Source organism: Nannospalax galili, unplaced genomic scaffold (assembly GCF_000622305.1).
Source record: "Nannospalax galili isolate Female #2095 unplaced genomic scaffold, S.galili_v1.0 scaffold372, whole genome shotgun sequence".
NCBI lineage: Eukaryota > Metazoa > Chordata > Mammalia > Rodentia > Spalacidae > Nannospalax > Nannospalax galili.
Window position 1 is genome coordinate 1,709,459 of NW_008332089.1, and position 9,862 is coordinate 1,719,320.

At 40.8% G+C, this 9,862-nt stretch overlaps 1 protein-coding gene and 1 pseudogene across 1 annotated transcript in view; both read right to left on the reverse strand.

The window, feature by feature from the left end:
* The window catches only part of Pacrg (parkin coregulated), a 546,372-nt gene that overhangs the window by 239,920 nt on the left and 296,590 nt on the right, over window positions 1-9,862 (reverse strand). The gene's annotated exons all lie outside the window — the stretch shown is intronic.
* Window positions 4,888-6,662, reverse strand: LOC103729220 (annotated as a pseudogene).

The following is a 9,862-nucleotide window of genomic DNA, read 5'->3' on the forward strand; positions in this document are numbered from 1 at the left end:
AAACATTACCATTGAAATCTACCCAATGACTTTATAGACATACACAGGTGCCAAGGATCCAAGTGCAACCGATTATTACTAGTAATAATCGAATATACACATATTAGCAATGCATGCGCCAACATCTCAGTGTTAGTAGCAGAAACAATGAGCCTTTCTGCAAGGAACAATATATTCTAAAATGAAATGGAGATCTTTTATAAATGTTAAAAAACTCATTCAATTTTATGTCTTGCAGGGCTCATACTGAGTTCAATATTGTATAACTGTATTCACTCAACTGTGAGCCTAGAAACTTGCACCCACTTGTGAAAGAGATGTACTCGTGCTCTGGAGTGTGTTACTGAATATGTTAAAGCTGTAGTGAAATGCTTCTTCTAATCATGTAGTTGTTAAAAATTTTAAAAAATGATTAAAAAATAATTCTTCAAAGCATAAAAATTTGCTCCTCAATAACTAGTAGATGTGAAAAACATTACCATTGAAATCTTCCTGATGACCTTATATCCATGTTCAGATGCCAAGGAGCTCAGAAAGTAACTGACTGTGACTAGTAATAATCAGGTATATAGAGATTAGAAACACATGTACAAACATCTTAATGTCAATTGCATTAAGAGTGAGTTTTTCTGTATGAAACTGTATTTTAATAATGAAATTGAGATCTTTTTTTGTTTCAAACATTTACTGAGCACATTTTTCCTTTTACACAGCAAGTTTGTTAGTTTCAAATTAGCTGAGTTATTAGGACTGTCAATGATCATGAAATAAAAAATGATTGTACATGTCAAACTCAAACAGAAGACATCATGTAATATATAAGTCACTGATTGACCTCTGGTGCAGTCAGCAAAGTTACTATGTTTATTAAAGTCACACCAATGATTTGACAAAGGTGCACGATAGAATGACATCGTTGGCTTATTATAAAGCACAGTGAATTACTAGAATACAGCATGTAGCTCTGTCGGGGAGGACTGCAGAGTGGGGTGAGTATTACAAAGGGCAGGATTTTGCCACAAGGTTAAGGCCAGATTTTACTCCCCAGCTGTGTGTGTCTGACAAAACTGGTTAAGAAAGCTGAGGGGTTTCCCCTCCTCTTTTCTCCTCTGCCAATTACTGAGCAACAACAGAAAGCCATGCATACATTTTACAACACCTGATAAAAACAGACAGGAAACCTGTTTGCTTCTCCCTTGGCAAGCTTGCATCTTGTTCCTTCATTGTTCTGATGAGGTCATCCATCCCACGACTCATCCCTAATGGAAAGCTGTCAACAATTCGGCAATATTCACCCCTGCACACACATCAAAGATATACTCCAACAACCATCAAGCCACTGTCCCTTCCCTACACATTAACACAAAGGTACACTCCACAGATCTAGGACTAGAGATATTTACTTTACAGTTGTAAAAATTAATGTATCACCACTGTCAGTGTAGTGTAGTTGGGAAGGGGGATGCTGTGCACCCCAGCCCATCTGAAGGTTTGGGCATGTCTGCCAGAAACATCTAGGAAAGCCCGACAGAGTGGCTTTCAAGAGATGATCTCCAGAACAGAGCTGTGTGTTTTCAAAGCAGGAATGAGTACAGCTCAGGATCTGGACTGAAATCATTTCACAGTGCATAAGGTAGAAGTGTAGATTACTTATTACAGTAAATGTAGTCAGTGAGGGGAACAGCAGACCCGCCTGTGCACCCACATCTGGCTACCTGAAAGAGAACACTTCAGACTTTTACATCAACTCTGCCTAACGAGGCCTTTAGTCTCATTTCACCTTCTCACTAGTGCGGCCACTGCTGCTCCTAAACCAGCGAGCTGTAACCTAAGGTCTGAAAACTCACTCAGGCTGCCATATTCCAACAAGGAAGTTCTTCCACTTGAATTATCCAAAACTGTTAACAGAGAATTGCTCTCTGGAACTGTTAATTTTCAGAAACATTTGTCAAATACAGTGTTGACATTTAGGGAATTGTTGCTCCCCAATCCTATTTTACTTCAAACAACACTTTCATACCTAAGTCCTCACAATTACCATTAATCAATTACTAATAATAAACTTAAAGCCCTCCTCAGAAACTAGCAAAACCAAAGCTTGCAGATGGTCCGCTTTTTGGTTTGTGTGTTTGAAGTCCCCACAGCAGAGAACCTTAGGATGGTTGGGCTGTGAGAGCAATTCAGGGCGGACTGTAAGAAGCTATGGTGTCAAGTCAATTCCCCTTCACCAAGTGAGGGGATGGGTTGCTGCCCAGCCTTAAGTTAGTCACTGAAACTCAAGTTCAATTCCACCAACTCTAGTAAAAGAAAATCCACTTCAGTTTCATGATTTGCAAATAAGAGCATCCTCCTGCATTCCCAGTTCATCCAGATTTATGTGAGAATTTAATATGACAGAGAAGTATTCTGGGAAAACCTCTAATGCTATCAAGGAAGAGCTATAGTTCAAAGCATAATTCTACCCTAAGAAACATCAGTGACAAAGGGCTGCACAGGAAGACAGTCACCCAGGGAGCTAGGCTGTGGAGCTCTCACCTGTCACACCTGTTTATTTTCCTTTTTAAAAAGTTTATGGTTTGGCTGAGCATATTTTAAAAGAATTCTACCAAAAACAATGTAAAAACCAGGGATGTGGATCACTTGTTTCAAGAACAGTTTTATACAAGTGTTTCATACGGCGTATTTGAATATTACAGAGACAGGAGTAGATCCTTCGAGAGACTGCACAACGTACTGCTCCAGTTGAAACAAAATCAAGTCACCATGAGAACTGTTCAGTTAATTCTGTTGTCTTCAAGCTTTTTCTCCAACCGTCAGCTTTTAAATCAGCATTAGTTTACTCTTCCAGTATCCAGCCTTCCCTTCTTCAAAAACTGTCTTTAAATTTTGATGTCTGAATATGTACACAGAATCATTATCCTCATTTCATAAATAATGTCTAAAACAGTGTTGGTCCTGGGTAGTGATAGGAAAGAAATGTATTTTCACAACATGCAACACTGTCTGGTACTTTTAAGTTTTGGTGTTTAAAACTCATATACATTAAAAATGGAACCAATTGAATACCAAGTATCACAACTAACCCTCAGACTGTCCACATGCAGGCCTCACAGTCTGCAAAGGAAAGGCCTGACTGCGCCGTGGAAGACGCATGAGTCACCTTGAGAAGAGCATTTTCTCTCCCAGGCCACTGAGAGCTGCCAGAGCAAGATTGCAGTATTCCCTCGATTCACACCAGAAGGGTCAAGGTCAGTGGTTTCCAAATTAGGGATCATTCCAATAACTCCTCATTTAAGTCATCCTAAAAACCTTCCTTGTAAACTCTCAAGTTAGGAAATCAGAAATCTATTACCATGGAAGAATTCACCATCAAAACATTCCTAACAGAAGCAAGAAAACACACAAAGCAGCAACTTGCTTCATCCTTGGAGGAGGAACGTTTTCAAATCTCTCCTACCCTTGCCAGTATTTCACTTTGTGGGCGTCTCTATTTAAGGCCCTAGGTGCTGATTTTGGCGTGGTCCCTTCATACTGACCTGACTGCAACCTTTCTCATGTATTTTACAAAGTAATATTCATGTGTAAAATGTTCACCGAGATCTTACAGGTGGTTTAAAGTTTATATCTGACGTTGCATTGCTGTAATGCTTTTCACTAAAGGAGAAAAGCAGCTGCAGGTCTTCACTTACAGTACCATGCACTAAAGGTGGTTAAAGCATTCATTTAGCGCCAGAGAAAAATGACAGGTGCAACTAATTTTACTTTCCATCTTTTTCAGCATCAGTAGAAGCAGGTGTGTTGCTTATACTTGATTCTGGACTGCCAGAGTGATAATCACAGAATGCACTTTCAGTCTGATAGCTGAAATGGTGCTGTTAAAAGAAAGCAAAAGATATAAAGACCTGGGTACCACATTCTGTGGTAGAAAACTTGCAGCTATGAGAAACACCTTTCGTGTGGCATTGAGAATCACTTTCCTCATCAAATACTTAATTTCCTATGCCATATTCCTGGTTTACCTATGCCTTACAATGGACTAAGTAAAAACACATAAAAAATGTCCTTGTTCCTTTTCATCTTACATCTAACTAAGGAGAAAGAAAGACAGGCCCTCTGGAAAAGCAGTCTTCAGTTTTTAAGAAAACACAGCACTCATTATTTGGCCTGAGAACCAAATCAAATGCAGATGATTGCAATTTAGACACATCATTAAAAGAGACTTTGGAAGAATTCAAGCCTAAAGGCAGAGTCTAGCAATACTCTGAAAGGTTGGTTTAAGACTACCACTTAGGAGACACTACCCAGCATAATGCAACAATTTCGATGGATTAAGCTTTATAAATGTGTGCACATCCTTTTTCAAATTACTAATCAGCGGTGAAGTGTTTCAGGTTCTCCTGATATTAAAATGGAACTGTACACTCCAAATGCATGGGAGACCCACCCACAGCAACTTGGCAAAGCACCTGCACCTCCCGTGCCTTTTAAGGTTCCTCTTTAGTTTCTTCTTCATGAAATCCTTGAAACTGCTGCATGGATAACATGCTGGCATCAGCATAACAGAAATACTTTTATAGGCAGCTGCTTAAAACATCATCAACTTTAAATCACAAATGCCCCCTTTATACAATACCTTACATTTGTCCCTAAAAAGGAAGAAAAAGAAACTAATGTCCAAACACCTTACAGTTGTTACACCTAAACAACGTCGCTTTGTTTAGTGTGCTGAAATCAATTCCTATCTGAGGCAAGATGGCCAAAACAGAACTAAGGAAGCCTGGGTGGAAAGGACAATGGGAAGAATTTATGAACACGTAGTTCTATTGTCTGTGATTAAAGTCCTTTATGTTTTAGCACCACATTAAACTATTTTACATATCCAGTCACTTAACGAAATCCAACAAACTCTTTGAGAGTTCTGAGGATCTGGTCTTGGTAGTTAATGTCATTAGCCCGAACTGCCCGGGCAGCCAGGCACTTGAGACTCATCTTCATTTGAGTTTTAAGTAGTATTTCAGATACCCCCGCTGTACTTCTGTCTAGCGGAGTCTTATTCTGCTTGTTGGTCATATCAGTGTGAGCGCCAGCTTCCACGAGGCTGATGATGATGGAGTGGTCAGGAAGTCACTGATGGGCCTGTTGTACTGAACAGCGTTCACCTCAGCACCACAGTCCAGCAGGAGCTTTGTGACAAGTGCATTTGGAAAGCTGCAGACATCATTGGTGCGGAAATCGTCCACTGGGGTATTCGAGTTGACAGCAAGATGTAGCAAGGCGAAGCCTTCCTGAGTTCTGGGGTCAAGACGAATCAGGTTGTAGATGTGCTTGTTAATTTGACACTGATCTTCGCGGCACCGTGTTTTGGTGGAGATGCACACCAAACACAGAAGGGTGTGGAGATTGCATTCATCGTTGTCCGTGGCGCTGTGGACGTCAGCATCTGCGACGTTCTTCACGCTGTTCATGCTCTGCTCTGTTTCTAAGACCCTGCTTCTCAAAACGCACTCTATGTCAGGGGCCTTCACAGTTTCCTTCAAGTGTATCATCTGCGAGGAAACTTGCAAAGCGCAGAAGATCCTTGTGGATGTTCCTATTACCTTTCTGCCTGAGGTGCAGGGCGTGAAGCCACAGCTTGATACACTGTTCAAATTCCATGCTATCTGCATAAACAGCCCCTCCGTAAAGGATGGGGTGGGAAACATCAATACTGTCAGCACCTAAAATCCGTTCTGGAACTATGAGGCCCTCCGTGTGAAGCGCATCTCTGTCCTGCCGAATGGACCTCAGTTCCCGAGGATTTCTACTTTCAGGTCTGTTCCCGTAAGCATGGGTGGGTGGAAGGACCTCCTTTTCAAGAACTTTATCACCATCTTGAAACCTCTCCAACATGGCCAAATACAGTGGTATGTCTTCATGATGTCATAGTTCTCACGGTCATTTGCAAAGGAGGCACCCAAGAGTTCCACGGCTTCAATCCGAATTCTGCGAACACAATCAGCATGAGAAAGCAACAATTCAACAACATCAGCCTTGCAGCTCTCGGCAGCTACCTTCAATGGTGTCATCCCATGGCCAGGGCGGCTCGCCATTTTATCAGCTCTTGACGACGATGTGCCCAGCTTCAGCTGCAAAGTGCAAGGCTGTGTCTCCACAGTGTGCTTTAGCACTGGGGTCAGCACGCTGTTCTAAGAGGTACCTGACCCTCAGTGCGCCCCTTACATGCGGCAATCATCAGGCAGGGTTGTCGTACTTGTTGGCAATGCTGATGTTGGCATTATTTTCCACCAAATATTTCACAATGTCCAGTCTGCCATCAAAGCATGCTGCCCGTAGGGGGGTCGAGTTAGTTACTGTGGAATGGTTCACGTCGGCTCCATGGCTGACAAGAAGTTCAGTGACCTCAAGGTGTCCAGCTCCTGCAGCGCACCAAAGCGCAGTGGCTCCGTCAATGACATACCCGACGAAGCGGATGGTGCCAGTCTGCTGGGTCTGCACGCAGTAGTGTTCTGACAGCAAGCGCTTGGCCTGGGGGTTCAGGCTGCGATGATGAGGGGACAGGAGGGCCGTCCTCCCTGACTGACATGGCCCAGCAGACAGCGGACATCGCTGTGGGACCGGTTAAGGAGCAAGGCAGCCAAAGTGAGCACCTTGTCCTTGCTCATTTGATTTTATGTCTTAGAGGGTTTATCCTGAGCACACTATTGTTTAACTGTAATAATTCAACTGCAAACCTAAAAGTTTACAGCCACTTTTTAAAGAGATGCATCTTAGCTCAGGAAATTGCTAATGAATATGTCAATGCTGTTGTCATGAAATGCTTCTTCTATAAGTATGTGGTTATTAAATAATTTTAAAAAATGCAGATGACTAGAACATTCATACTCCAGCCAAAGTTTTAAAAGAGATAAACAACGAGGTCCTTATTAACCTTCTACCACTGCCATGAGTGGACTGCTGTGACTCAGAGCACTTCCAAATCGCTCACCCCTTGGTTCATTAGGGATGACAAAAATTCACTTTAAGGTTTATTTAGTGATAACTGCCTTTCTGGTTCTATAAATTTTCTGATTTTAAGGTAACTAGTTTAAGGCTTAATGTTATAATCTATATTCTTTAAGAATCACCATGTTAGTTTTCAGATTTGGTAATCTTTGTTAAAGTTTATGAAATCTAATCAGCAGAACTGTTTAGACTGACAACAGGGCTGTTTTGGACGTGCTGGTTAAAATCACAGGGTGCACCCTGCATTGCTTTGATATTAACTTCAGAAACATGAAGAGATTGTACGCAGAGACTCTGGAATTTATGGTTTATAACTTTTTAAAGATCGCAGTACTTACATACATGGATCTTTAAACTTTCCAATGACCTTTGGACAAAAGCAGTACAATTTCTACCTTGTCTCAGCCTGTCGAACGCAACATTTCATCCCCATGAGGAATGCGACAGGCAACAAGGTACCCTGAAAGGTAAGGGGCACAAGGAGGTAAACGACTTCTATCAGAACATTCAAATTGGAGGGAGCCGGCACTTTCCACGTCAGCGCATCACTTAGGAAGTGGAATACTGAAAATATCCAGTCATGACTCCTACAGCAATTCCTGAGCCCACTGCTTAGAATTATAAAATAATCTGGAAAAGCACAATTATCTGTGACATTTTATTTATTTTATTTTTTTATTTAATAACCACATGATTAGAAGAAACATTTCATTACAGCTTTAACATATTCAGTAACAATTTCCAGAGCAAGGATCCATCTCTTTCAAAAGTGGCTGTAAATTTTCAGGTTCACAGTTGAATTAATACAGTTATACAGCATTAAACTCAATATAAACCCTATAAAACATAAAATTGAATGAGTTTTTACCCTTTAAAGAAGATCTCCATTTCATTTTAAAATATGCTGTCTTCTACATTTTTAATGCTACTAATGCTTAGATGTTTGTATATGTGTCTTTAATCTCTATGTATCTGATTACTACTAGTCACAGTCAGTGGCTCGGATCATACTCGGATCCTTGGCACCTGATTATGGCTATAAAGTCACCAGGTAACCTCTACTAATTAACATGAAGTAAAATTTTATGCTTCCTCAAATATGTCTTTTTAAAAAATGGGTTTTTTTGTGTGTGTATATCATACAGAACATTCCACACAATCTTATTCATCTATATACCCACTTCCCAAATGGTACCTTCCTATAGCCCCCCCCATACACACTGGAGCCCATATACTCTGTCATTCCTGTGTTACAGTCCACTGTGTTGTCAGCACCCCCAGCCATTCCCCAGTGCTTGTCTGCTGAATCTGGTCAGCCTATCTAGAGATCCTTATTTTAGGAAGATCAGCTCTTCTTCATCCAACAGCAATCAGTTGTGAATATTCCTTTAGATAAGATTGGGGTCTGCTGTTCATCTTCCCAGTTCTATGCTGGGTTACTGTCTGGGAGTCCTCTTGGCCACCCTGGCCAATAACTCAAAGGAAGGTATCTCCTATCTGGCATTGTTTTTTGCTATGCAGCCTTTAACTATACATATAGACTCTTAAAAATTATATTGACCCCATTAATCTTTGGTTATACTTTCCTTTTGGGTGTTTAAGATCCTACAATTGGCCCAGATTAACCAATTTATTTTTACTCTTAAAGTCATTTGAGGATCTGTTCCTCAGGGGTAACACGGGCTTTGGAGGAGCCCCTGGATTCTTTATTTTACCAGTTGTGTCTATGTGAAGATAAGTCAAAGGTTCTACTCAACCATGGCTGGCTTCACTTGGAAGCATGGAAGAAATGTTTCCTCTGTGTTGACCTTCCTCTTTGTAGACTGGACACTGGTTCAAGTCCATCTGGTGGGGTCTCCACGGCTTCCTTGATCAAGAGGACAGGTGACTCACCACAGTTACAGACCCTTCATGACATATTCAGAGATGCTCATAGTCCCCTGGAAATTAGTCGACCTAGGAGGGAAAGGAGCAAAAACTGTCCTTTATATCCCTCTGTTCAAATTAGTATAGGACTCAGAGTATGGCTGTTAAACACCCAAGAAGGTTAGTTCCACTAGTCTGGTATTTTTAATTACCATGTGCCATGTAGATAAAGCTTGGGAAAAGACCAAATGCTCTCAGATAAACCTTGCCTAGATATATATTATATTCCTTGAACTAGTTGTATGTATAATTTGTCAGTAGGTTGCTGGACTAATATGGTTCCCTCTGTTTTATTAAAATCAGCTAGGCATTATTTATCTCTCACATTTTCTAACACTTCCACCATGGTTTACCCATTTAAAGTACCACCCATTTTCCCCATTTCTCCCTTAATAATATCCTTCTCCTATGGTCCCACCTTTCTTGAGATCCTTCTTACCCTTTATCCCCTAGGTTCCTTGTATAACCTTCCCACCTTCCTCCCACTAAAGTAACCCCATTTTTATCCATATCTCCCTTATTAACACCTGTTTCCTACTGTTCTTCTCTTTCAGGTTCTTTCTTTTCCTTTACCTCCCTGGTTCCTTTCCATTATCCTAGTTCCTGTAGTTATGTCTGGATACATAATCACTTATCAGGATTTGGTGCTATGATCCACATATGAGGGCGAACATACGTTGTTTTCTTTTTCTGAGTCTGTGTTACTTAGTATAACAGTTTCTAGTTCTATCCATTTACCTGCACGTTTCATGATTTTATCTTTTCTTACTGCTGAGTAGAACTCTATTGTGTATATGAACCACATTTTCATTATCCATTCATCAGTTGAGGGAAATTTAGGTTGCTTCAATTTCTTAGCTATTGTGAAGAGAGCAGCAACAACATGGATGTACAGGTATCTCTACATTATGATGAGTTCTGTGGTTATATGCCA